The sequence below is a fragment of the Pseudorca crassidens genome, chromosome 14 (genome assembly GCF_039906515.1).
Source record: "Pseudorca crassidens isolate mPseCra1 chromosome 14, mPseCra1.hap1, whole genome shotgun sequence".
Classification (NCBI taxonomy): domain Eukaryota; kingdom Metazoa; phylum Chordata; class Mammalia; order Artiodactyla; family Delphinidae; genus Pseudorca; species Pseudorca crassidens.
The window spans coordinates 63,648,313-63,661,826 of record NC_090309.1 but is presented as its reverse complement, the minus strand read 5'-3'; the positions used below and the strand labels follow the sequence as shown (position 1 = coordinate 63,661,826).

General features: G+C 36.6%; 1 non-coding gene across 1 annotated transcript; it reads right to left on the bottom strand.

The window, feature by feature from the left end:
- Window positions 1-858: 858 nt before the first annotated feature.
- On the bottom strand, window positions 859-965 carry LOC137206270 (U6 spliceosomal RNA). The gene has a single exon (XR_010934585.1). It is a non-coding gene; the product is annotated as a U6 spliceosomal RNA (small nuclear RNA).
- Between the last annotated feature and the right edge of the window lie 12,549 nt (window positions 966-13,514).

Genomic DNA, 13,514 nt, shown 5'->3' with positions numbered 1-13,514 from the left:
TAGCCTCAGACCAGAGGTCAGAGCATAAAATCTCATTATCTCAAAACCAGAGCTGATACAACTAACTGTATGGTACCCAGATTAGCCACTATTTAAATAACTGCATGTTAATAATATTGATGAATGATGCAGTACTACCTAAAGTAAATCTCTAACAGGGTAACTACCCTTGGTCTAATTCTGGTCAATATTTTTTGCAGTGACCTATGCAAAGAGTAGGAAAGTGTGCTTTTCAAATTTAACAAGCACAAAACTAAAAAAGATAACCAATATGTTAGACATACAAGTTAAAATTTTAAATGGTATTGATTTTTTTAATTGGAGTATAGTTGCTCTGAAATATTGTGTTAGTTCATACTGTACAGCAAAGTGAATCAGCTATTCACACACACATATATCGCCTCTTTTTTGGATTTCCTTCTCATTTAGGTCACCACAGAGCACTGAGTAGAGTTCCCTGTGCTACACAGGTTCTCATTAGTTATCCATTTTATACATAGAATCAATAGTGTATATATGTCAATCTCAATCTCCCAGTTCATCCCATTCCTCCTTCCCCCTTGGTATCCATAGATTTGTTCTCTACATCTGTGTCTCTGTTTCTACTTTGTAAATAAGATCATCTATACCAATTTTTTCAGATTCCACATATATGTGTTAATATATGATATTTGTTTTTCTCTGACTTACTTCAGTCTGTATGACAGTCTCTAGGTCCATCCATGTCTCTACAAATGACCCAATTTCATTCCTTTTTATGACTGAGTAATATTCCATTGTATATATGTACTACATCTTCTTTATCCATTCCTCTGTTGATGGACATTTAGGTTGCTTCCATGACCTGGCTATTGTTAAAAAAACATGGAACACTTCACAAATTTGTGTGCCATCCTTGCACAAGGGTCACGCTAATCTTCTCTGTATGATTCCAATTTTAGTATATGTGCTGCCAAAGCAAGCACTAACTGGTATTGATTGACACAATATAAAAACATTAAAAGATGACATTTTTAATGTCTTGAATTCAGTATCAAAATCTTGAATTTAGTAACTAAACTGCAATGGCAATATATGTGGTTTTAAAATGCTCCGGACAGTTCTATTTTTAGTTTTTTAAGGAACCTCCATACTATTCTTCATAGTGGCTGTATCAATTTACATTCCCACCAACAGAGCAAGAGGGTTCCCTTTTCTCCACACCCTCTCCAGCATTCATTGTTTCTGGATTTTTTGATGATGGCCATTCTGACCGGTGTGAGATGGTATCTCATTGTAGTTCTGATTTGCATTTCTCTAATGATTAATGATGTTGAGCATTCTTTCATGTGTTTGTTGGCCATCTGTATATCTTCTTTGGAGAAATGTCTATTTAGGTCTTCTGCCCATTTTTGGATTGGGTTGTTTGTTTTTTTGTTATTGAGCTGCACGAGCTGCTTGTAAATTTTGGAGATTAATCCTTTGTCAGTTGCTTCATTTGCAAATATTTTCTCCCATTCTGAGGGTTGTCTTTTGGTCTTGTTTATGGTTTCCTTTGCTGTGCAAAAGCTTTGAAGTTTCATTAGGTCCCATTTGTTTATTTTTGTTTTTTTTTTCCATTTCTCTAGAAGGTGGGTCAAAAAGGATCTTGCTGTGATTTATGTCATAGAATGTTCTGCCTATGTTTTCCTCTAAGAGATTGATGGTGTCTGGCCTTACATTTAGGTCTTTACTCCATTTTGCATTTATTTTTGTGTATGGTGTTAGGGAGTGTTCTAATTTCATTCTGTTACATGTAGCTGTCCAGTTTTCCCAGCACCACTTATTGAAGAGGCTATCTCTTCTCCATGCCTCCTTTATCAAAAATAAGGTGACCATATGTGCATGGGTTTATCTCTGGGCTTTCTATCCTGTTCCATTGATCTGTGTTTCTGTTTTTGTGCCAGTACCATACTGTCTTGATTACTGAAGCTTTGTAGTATAGCGTGAAGTCAGGGAGCCTGATTCCTCCAGCTCCATTTTTCTTTCTCAAGATTGCTTTGGCTATTCGGGGTCTTTTGTGTTTCCATACAAATTGTGAAACTTTTTGTTCTAGTTCTGTGAAAAATGCCAGTGGTAGTTTGATAGGGATTGCATTGAATCTGTAGATTGCTTTGGGTAGTATAGTCATTTTCACAATGTTGATTCTTCCAATCCAAGAACATGGTATATCTCTCCATCTGTTTGTATCATCTTTAGTTTCTTTCATCAGTGTCTTGTAGTTTTCTGCATACAGGTCTTTTGTCTCCTTAGGTAGATTTATTCCTAGGTATTTCATTCTTTTTGTTGCAATGGTAAATGGGAGTGTTTCCTTAATTTCTCTTTCAGACTTTTCATCATTAGTGTATAGGAATGCAAGAGATTTCTGTACATTAATTTTGTATATGCCACTTTACCAAATTCATTGACTATGAGTTTTCTGGTAGTCTTTAGGATTCTCCATGTATAGTATCATGTCATCTGCAAACAGTGACAGCTTTACTTCTTCTTTTCTGATTTGGATTCCTTTTATTTCTTTTTCTTCTCTTACTGCTGTGGTTAAAACTTCCAAAACTATGTTGAATAAGAGTGGTGAGAGTGGGCAACCTTGTCTTTTTCCTGATCTTAGTGAAAATGGTTTCAGTTTTTCACCATTGAGGACGATGTTGGCTGTGGGTTTGTCATATATGGCCTTTATTATGTTGAGGTAAGTTCCCTCTATGCATACTTTCTGGAAGGTTTTTATCATAAATTGGTGTTGAATTTTGTCGAAAGCTTTTTCTGCATCTATTGAGATGATCATATGGTTTTTCTCCTTCAATTTGTTAATATGGTGTATCACATTGATGATTTGCATATATTGAAGAATCCTTGCATTCCAGGGATAAACCCCACTTGATCATGGTATATGATCCTTTGGATTGGATCTGTTGGATCTGTGCTGTTGGATTCTGTTTGCTAGTATTTTGTTGATGATTTTTGCATCTATGTTCATCAGTGATATTGGCCTGTAGTTTTCTGTCTTTGTGACATCTTTGTCTGGTTTTGGTATCAGGGTGATGGTGGTCTCATAGAATGAGTTTGGGAGTGTTACTCCTTCTGCTATATTGGTATGATTTTTTTATATTTGTAATTTTTATGTTCTTAGGTGTCCCGGTTGCATGTACATGGTACCTGCATGATATATCTCTGCAAATATATATAATAACATCAGTTCACTTTCTTTGTAATCAAAGATAATGCTACTATGAAAGCAACCTACTTGTGTGTGTAGATGTGGACTTTGGGCCATCTTTCTATGAACAGCCACTTCCTGGCATCCAATGCAACAGATAATTGAGAGCTGGAATGATTCCCAGGAAAGTGTATTGGAATTTACTTTATTTTCTCATTAAATTCAGGCAATTGCAGCATATAGTATAAATTACACCTCAACTTAAATTACATGTTTTCCTTTAGCCAAGGGAGAATTCTTTTCTATTGTAATCTTCACAAGTGTATCTATAAATCCATAAATGAAAGGGGAAACTTTCTTTATATTCTCAAATAAATATCAGTGTGAGATTTTGCAATATGCTAACATTTAATCTTGCCTCATTGAGAAATGACTGTTCCGTGTGATTTTTCTAGTTAATTGTCAGAAGCTCCTGATAGAGTTATTTATCCATGAAATTTTAACTATATTAATGAGACTACCTCATAAATGTATTACATTTGTCTGCATTGGTGAATGGAGCATAATAAATTATATTTAGCTTTCTTCCCTTATGATTTCAATCAAAAGTTACATATTTGTAATGGGCTGAATGGTGGCCCAAAAAATATATGTTCATGTATGGCATGGGCTGAATTGTGCCCCCCACATTAACACGTTGAAGCCTTAACTCCCAGTATGTCAGAATGTGACTGTATGTGGAGAAAAGGTCTTTAAGGAGGAAATTAAGTTAAAATGAGGCCTTTAGGGTGAGCCAAACTAACTAGTGTCCTTATAAGAAAAGGAAATTTGGACACACAAAGAGACACCAGGGACACATGTGCAGAGAGGAAAGAACACATGAGGACACAATGAGAAGGGGGTAGTCTACAAGCCAAAGAGGGAGACTTGGGAGACATCAAACCTGCCAACACCTTGATCTCAGGCTGCTAGCCTCCGGGACTGTGAAACAATAAACTTTTATTGTTTAAGTTACCAAATCTGTGGTATTTTGTAATGGCAGTACTAGAAAATCAATACAACATCCTAATCCCTAGAATCTGTGAATAGTACCTTACACGGCAAAAGAGTGAATATTACTTTATAGGGCAAAAGGTGTGACTAAGTTAAGAATCTTGAAAAAAGGAGATTATCCTGTATTATCTGGGTAAACACCAAATGCCATCACAAGTATTCTTATGAGAGAGGCAGATGGAGTTTAGAGACACACAGAGAAGGAGGTGATGTGAAATGATGCAGCCACAACCCAAGGAATGCCAACAGGCACTAGAAGCTGAAAGAGGCAAGGAACAGAATCTCTCCTAGCGGCTCTAAAGGGAGTTCAGCCCTGCCCAACTTCCGGCCTCCAGAACTGTGAGAAAATAAACTGCCCTTTTAAGTCACCAAATTTGTGTTTAATTGTTATGGCAGTCTCAGAAAGCAAATATGATAGCTCACTTGGTTTTAATACAGTGATGTTCTCATGACTCTCAGCATATGGAGTTTCTAATTGACTATTCTGTATTTGTGATTGTATTGGAAGCACTTGCTCTTTTTCTGATAGTATCAATATAAACATGTTGTTTCCATTGTTTCATTCATTTAACATAAAAACATGCACCACAAATTATTTTTGAGAGTCAAAGGCTATTATGAGCTTCCTTATCTCCCACTACCTTCCTTTCCTCAATTCTTTTAATCTATTTTTTCTAAAATTTATTAAATAACAGTCCATATGTTCAAAGTTTAAATTAAATTTGCTTTAAATTAATATTAGACCATTAAGAGCAACTCTATGTGCAATGCAAAGCTTATGGCTTCACAAGTATTTTCTTTTTCTGACATGACCTCCCTTAACTTTCAGATAAATAGTATGTTGTTTACCATATTTTTGAGGTTTCCAGAATATTTCCACAAGTTTGATCACCAACTATGAACACATTAGTGTAAAATTATCAGATGACTTCCTTAAAAAAATAATTTTTATTTTATTTTCCCAAAAGGAAATTTTATCCTGTAAGTGTGCTATTTAGTATCTTTGTTGATTCTTTCAGACCTTGTTTAAGATCTTGAAAACCTAGTACAATCATTTTGATTCATTTAAAGCCAAAGAATGGAGTTTGGATTGCCAACATAAAAGTACATTATTTTCATGAAAATAAACTTGCTTCAGTATAATTTTAGCTAAACACAGAATTACAATGCTTAACAAAGAAAACCTCATTTGGAAAAACCTCATTGGTAAAATTTTTAAAATTTTACTATGATAACTTAGTAACCAAGTTCATAATATAGTCAATCAACTTCAACCTTATAAGTATTTAATATGTGGCTACTTAATGTCATGCACTCTGCTAGAAGCTAAGTGCTACAGATTCATATATATATGATTCCATATAATACACAAAATTTTGCATATTATATAAATATAATATATTAAAGAATTTCTGGTGCTTCAGAGTTCAGGAGTAGAAATTAGCAGAAGTAGCCAGTTGTCTTAGATTCTGGTGAATAAAAGAACAGAAGTGCCTCATGAGTGATAGACCAAACTAAGCCTCACTGCTTAAAGCTGAGACTGGAATGAGGGTCCAATAACTGTGAGAGCAGCCTGAAAAAAAAAAAAAAAAAACCTGTAGGTGAAAACTACCTGGGGCTATAATTTAAGTAAACCTGTGATCTAAAGGAGACAGATTTGACCTCTAGGTAATGAACAGGAGCAAACTATACTCTGAAACAGACTCCCTGATATAAAGAACAAACTAGTGGTTATCAGTGGGGAGAGGGTAGGAAGGGGTAAGATAGGGGTAAGGAACTAACAGGTACAAACTCCTATGTGTAAAATAAATAAGCTACAAGGATATATTGTACAGCACAGGGAATATAGCCAATATTTTATAGTAACTTTAAATGGAGTAAATCTATAAAAATTTTGAATCATGTTATACACCTGAAACTAATATAATACTGTAAATATTGTAAATCAACTATACTTCAATAAAAATAAATAATTTAAAATACAATGTTAATTTAAAAAATAAATTCATTTGATATTTTTATAACCTTCGAGGAATGCAGCTATTTCCTACATTTTAGCATTTATGATATAGCTTAAACAAGTGACAATTCAAATATTCCTTTCCTGATTCTTTATTCCATTCCTCAACATTATCCATATGTTGATATTTCATTAATTAAAACAGAAACTGGATGTTTAAAGCCTGCTGCCAAGTCTGATATCAATTCCATTAGATCAATCATTTTCTAATCTCTTGAAATCTTTTCCAATTTTATGCCTTAAAAATAGGTCCTTATCCAAATTCTAGATGGCACCAGGAGACAGAAGCATTGACCAAAACGAAATGAGCCCACCACAGAAAGTTCTTTAGCTCTCTTATGAAAATTGTGAGTTATAAATAACACTATTTGAAAAGCACAAATCAAATGGTAACATTAGACTAAGGGGGTATCATCACAGAAATTTTAATTACATCCTTAGTTCTGCTATTTTGACTTCTGCCCTCTTATTAGTAAGTTTTATGACTTAAAAGCTCATCACAAGATTTCAATCCCAATTTTCTTGACTTTAACATGTCCCAGAAGTATGAAGTTCTTTCTTTTTTATTCCTACTGGGGGAGTATAACAATTATATTATTCCTTGTGAGTTTTCCCAATGTTAGCATTCAATCTGAGTCAATTCAGATAACAAATCTTTGTGCTACATCTGTGCTCAAACTAGACATTTAATTTTCAGGATACCATATTTTAATCAGTCATCAGGGGACTCTTATCTGTCTTTAGTCTGGCTGTTTCAGAGGTAATTGGCATTAACAGAGCACTGAGGTTATTCCTGCTCTAATCTCAAAGTTAGCAAATTAGTGCATCTGAAATTGCAGATATAAAATGACCCTGAATGTCTAACCTAAGAGGTGGTGGGCCAAGACCCAGTTTGCATGCATTTATGAAAGGAACCCTTTCTAAGGATAGAAAGAAAAACAATGCTTCCACTTTTCATAGGAAAAATAATAAAGAGCCATTCATATCCTCTAGATAATCACTAATCCAAAAATTCCACCTGTGATGAAAATACTACCATCATGGTCAATTTCAAGCTTCTAACATGTCATCACATAGAGTTGGGAAGAGATGCTAACAAACAGCTCTTGTGCCGTATGAGCTGGTTCCAGTATCTCAACTGTGACCAGGACACAAAAAAAGACAGTCAAAAAATATGTAAGTGCCTGTGAGGTACCAGGCTACATCCTGACCATACTGACTAAAACAAGGACAAGAGACATGTCTCATTTGCTTCCGTTTTTTCCCATAATGTCAACTCTAGTGTGGCTTACACAACAGATGCACAAAACACATGTGTGAACAGAACTAGTAAATTCACTCAGAGTGAATGCTCAGTGTCTATTCTGCATGATTACTTCAAGATCACCCCAGAGTTCACCCAAACCTCAGCCTACATTTTTCAACATACTAACATTGATACCCAACCAAAATTTCCATCTTCTTCTGGTCCTGCCAGATTATTACCTAATTCAATTCCTCTCAGCTTTCAATCTGGAGTCCTTTCCTGCCTACATTTTCACCTCTCTCCCAGGTTCCTGGCCCTCTGTGGTTTCCAGGTCTTTCTGTCTCATATGCTACCCTAGGTAGCTCCCACCAGGTCATCAATGTAAGCAGGCCCCAGAGCCTTAGAACACACTTAATACATCTTCTTCTGATTTTTCTTGATTTTTGCCTCTGTCTTCTTTGAGCATTGTTCTTTGGAACTAGTAAAATTTATCCAACTTTTCTTGATTCTAATCTCTGACCTTGAGTCTCATTCCCCAAGACTCTTGCTGGTACTAACCACAGCTTCTTCCTGAATTCCCTTAGTGCGTCTAGCTCCTCAGGTGCATTCACTCTTTAATTTGGCATTATGCTGAGCTACTCTTGGAAATTCCTTTTAATTAATCATATTTGAATCTGATTCTATGTGAATATTCCCGTAGGTATGATACTGATTGACTCTTTTTTTATGAGACAAATTAATAAAATGTCCACTGATTTGATTTGCCTGTGTTACTTACTGAGCCATCCTCTTTTAAATGAGGCTCCAATCAAAGCCACATAGCTTCAAATCACTGGGTTACTTCACAATGTTACTTCTTTTTCTTAATTCAACCACTCTATTCCATTCTTTCCCAAAAATGTGAAGAGCAAGAATGTCATTCCATTCTGCAAATTAAAGCCTAGAAGAAGGACTTCCCTGGTGGCGGAATGGTTAAGAATCCGCCTGCTAATGCAGGGGACAGGGGTTCAAGCCCTGGTCCAGGAAGATCCCACATGCTGTGGAGCAACCAAGCCTGTGCACCACAACTATTGAGCTTTCGCTCTAGAGCCTGCGAGCCACAACTACTGAAGCCCGCGTGTCTAGAGCCCGGGCTCCGCAACAAGAGAAGCCACAGCAATGAGAAGCCCATGCACCGCAATGAAGAGTAGCCCCCACTCTCCACAACTAGAGAAAGCCCACGTGCAGCAACAAAGACCAGCACAGACAAAAATAAACAAATAAATTTTAAAAATAAAAAAATAAAAATAAAGCCTAGAAGAAAATTAGGAAAGAAGCTGCAATTTTCTTTAAGTAAACCCAGCAACTAATATTTAAACTAAAGACTAAGAAAACGTGTAGGTGTTATTGACTATACCAAAATTTTCACTCTAGGATACCTTTGGAACCTCCCTCTTCTGCTTTCCATAGCTCATTTCTGAAATTGCTAGACTGTTACTGTAAAGTGGTCAGTCCCTGCTCTCATGGAGTTTTACTGAAACTAGGACACAAAGCACAGCCAACTCCAAGCTTAGTCAAGTCAAGCAGTGACAAAAAAGAATTCAGGTACAGACACCTGCTGACTTGAGAAATCTAGCCTTAGCAATCTGAGGGGTAGCTGATGCAGCAGCTCAAAGACCAGTACAGGAATCCTAGAAGTCTGACACGTGTCACGAAGCCTAAATCAGAAGTAAAGACAAGGAATTAAGGGAAAACTCCAGGTCTAGCCTCAGAAAGAAGGTGGTAAAATTGGAGAATCAAACCAACCACAGAGCAGGTACATGAGAGTCTCAAAAACCTGCTGTGCCCCTCTGGTGGGGGCCTTTACAGCCATATACTCGTGAATGGTTTAACACCTATTACCCATAGAGTCCTTGCAGAAACATGAATTTCTTGAGGCTAACTGTATTAATATTGTTTAACTTTAGCAATAAAGGTTTATATTTTCATGTATGAATTTACTGTTTAACATTTATTAATCAGTTCATTGCTTTTGTGTGGTAGAGGCTTACATGAAATGGTGAAAATCTGATGAAATCTGGCACTCAAAATAAATTTTAACAAGAAATAGTGGGAAATAATCTCAGTGAAATGATAAGAGATTGGTGATCTTCTAAACAGGCTTTTTAGGTATACTTTTTTGTTAAACAGTTTAATTTTTTGAAAAATCCATAAGATGTGAGAGACAATGTTTTAAATTGAATAACTTTAAAAACATTATATTTTTTAGTGAATGATATTGTATAATCAAAATTTAGAACTTATAATCAAGTTCCAAAGTCAGGAACATTTTTTTAATGTACATTATGATAATATTTAAGATTAAGAGCTAAGTTTTGCCAAATGCCTGAAATGTACCACACAGATGTACCAGCAAACCAAAGGGAACCCCAACAAGAGGGTCTGATATTATAGGGTTCATAAACCATCATTTATAGTCCCCATTTATGAAGTCACAAAGTTCTTGGTTACCTCATTGTTCCTGCAAGTTACTATAACTATAGGGTTTTTAAGACTCTAGTTAGAAAATTATGAATTCTGGTTTTTAATCTGTTGGTTGGCATCAAAATACTACTTCCCCGAAAGTCCATATTTTACAAGCAGATATCAAACACCAATAAATTAAAACTTAGAGGACAAAAACACCAAGTCTTTCAAGTTATAGAAATTACAAAATAGGGACTTCCCTGGTGGCACAGTGGTTAAGAATCCACCTGCCAATGCAGGGGACGTGGGTTTGAGCCCTGGTCCAGGAAGATGCCACATGTCGTGGAGCAATTAAGCCCGTGTGCCACAACTACTGAGACCATGCGCCTAGAGCCCATGCTCCGCAACAAGAGAAGCCACCGTAATGAGAAGCCAGCACACCGCAACGAAGAGTAGCCCTCGCTCGTTGCAACTAGATAAAGCCCACATGCAGCAACAAAGACCAAACACAGCCAAAAGAAAAAAAGAAAAGAAATTACAAAATAAAACTTTCCCACCCTGGAGATGGCATTGCCAGCCTGTATTTTTAGTCATAAACATGTCACATTTCAGCTTTTCACACAAATGTCCATAACCACCCTTTTTTTCATGCAAGGACAGAATTTGTCTGCCTTCCCTTTCTTGGAAATGTCCCTGAGAGGTCTACTATAGTTAGGCAGTGGTAAACTGTGTCAGGAAAACAAGTACCCCAAGCTTCAGTCATGAACAAAGCATCAGGAGAGGTGAAACCAAGGATCACATGTCAAAGATGTTGCCATTTTCTACCAAGTCCACCGAAACACTCAAGAAGTCAGCACATCCCTCTTTCACTCCCTGACTTATCACAACAACTGCTTCAAGCAATTTCTACCAGGTGATCAGGCTTATCCCAGACTACCTTAGAGAAACCGGAGAAGGACAAAATAAATAAATCACTTGGACAAGAGAAATTACCATTTCCAATGACCATCCCTGGCTCAAAGAGGAGGATTTGACAAGAGAAATTACTATTTCCATGACCATCCCCGGCTCAAAGACGAGGATTTATCTCAATAAGTAGGGATATAATGTACTTAATAATGAGATATTGTGTTCATTTTAAAATACTTGGTCTACCTCTTTTCCCACAATCCCTTGCTTTTCAACACTCTTTAGCCACCAAGTGATAACATTAACAGTGGTAGGGGCTGCAGCAATATTCTCAAATCTCAGTATCAAAGTATGTTTCTTGGGCATGTATGTGGCTGTCAGTTTTACGTATCTGTGACTCTAGCTCTGGTTAGGAAGATGTTCATTCCTGAAACAGATCTCCACTGGCCCCATGTTACCATGCAACAGACATCAGCTCTGCCCCGGGAATTTTTCTTGTTTTCAGTTTAACGTCTATGAGACATTATTTTTAAGCAATTCACATATTTTGGGGCGGATTTCACATCACCACTTTGTGAAAATTTAATGAGCTTCTATTACTAAAAGTAATTTGGAGTCACAAAGTACCAAAAAAGGGCATGGTCCATTTATCCCAATCTGACTCTGTTTGTATCTCATTGACCCTTCTTATACTCATTTGCCTTACTATCCATGGAGCAGGCATAATGAACAAGTTCCCATGAGCCAACTTCAAGCAACCTGATGTCAGGTAGGCAGTGAGAAGCAGAAAGTCTCTCTAAATTCCATTCAGCAAGAAACCACTGAGTACTTAATTTCCCTACACTATGCTAAGCATCTTGAGGCAAATAAACTTCTAAAAAAGATTCTTTGACTTCAAGTTGCTTATAATCTTGTTGTGGTAATTCATACATCAATTGGTCAAACAACAAAGGAGGTAGAATATGATTGATATAACCAAGAAATCCCCCTACACACACATGCTCCAGCTTCTGGAATGTGAAAGAATGCCAAGACTGTGAATTCCATCTTCCTTCTCTTCTTCCAAAAATGGCCCTATGCTTTCAAAATATACTGGACCTTCAAACTCTTAAGGAAAAATGCTTAACATTCCAAAGAATTATCCCCACTTTTCCTACACATCATTTGGCAGTTGGCATTTTTCTTCATATATGGAGGAATCAAGGAGGAAACTAGAAATGGGGTCAGTGTCATGGAGTTCAAGTGAAAGGACTTTGAGAAGTACGAATTCTATGCAAGTACTGTAGGAAACTGTTACATAACTGGCTGAGGGCAAAAACATGAAGACATCAGAAGGCTCGTTTTTCTGCTCAGAAAAGAAGTCAAAGGAGCACCTATCTGATGAGACTGTAATGGAAAATTGGCCCATGGAGTTACAGGATTAGTGAAACATCGATGTGAAAAAACCCCACCTCACCTATCAGTCATCCTATTTGAGCTGTATCCAACATAAACACAGCCAATATTAACTGATCATGCAAAGGGATCAAACATAATTATCATTTAATCTGTAACAGTGTTCTTCAATTTAATTATAGTGGAGAATCCTAGTATACATGAACAAATTATCAAGTTAAACTATTACATAAATGCAGCAAAGAACATAATATTTAAAGTCATGATTTTTAATTAAAGAAAAAGGTACCACCATATGGAACCCTCTCCATAAGCTACATTACTCAATAACTGTAACCATTTCTAACTTTAGTTGAGGGGAATTAATCAAAATCCAGTATCTTTAAATCACTCAGAAGCAGAATTTGGTTAACTGAAATGTTATGTTCAGGCTAACCTATCCAGATAAAATGTGTTATGAATCTATCATGTGGACAATATCTATGCAGGTAACTTAAGCATTTTATGCTAGCTTCATAACCTGATTCTGTGGAGAAGGGATATAGATGGGGCAGTGGAAGAGGGGACTACTAATCTGTAGTAATAGGTTTCTAAAACTTAACTTCTTTGTACTCATCCAGGGCTCTGAATCCATCCATACACATCACAAGAAATGTGATATCCACACACATATCATTAGATTCACTTTCCAAAATATCAGCAACTACCAGGAATTGAACACTCACTGTAGGCTTAGTTTATAAACACTAACCCTAATCTTGCAACATCCCTGTAACAGGCTTCATTGTTGCACCCATTTTATAAATGAGGAAGTAGAGACTCAGAAGAGTTAAATGAGTTGACCAAGGTCACACAGCTAGTGAATGATCAAGCTAAGACAGGGATGTAGGCCTGAGAATAAAGTTTGTGTACCCCATCCACAAGGACAAGCTATATGGCAGGTAACAAAGAAGAAAAGGATACAGAAATAAGGTTTGTCTCTATCTGGGCAATTTGTCCTGGATTACAAACTCCTGGAGGCAGGGTGGCATCTGTTCCCACCTTCTTCTCCTTGTACAGCCCTGAGCTGTGTAAGTAGGTGCTATGGGAAGTCATTTTGGTAATGAGAACAAGGAAGAAGCAAGAACACCAATAATAGCAGGAGCCTAATTCCCTGTTTTGCCTCTGAATTTATAAAAGGTCCTATGAATGATACGCAGGAAACAGAAATATATAGTCTCTGAGTCTTGGTGACAACACACAACTCTCCATGCATCTGTCAACACTACTATGTT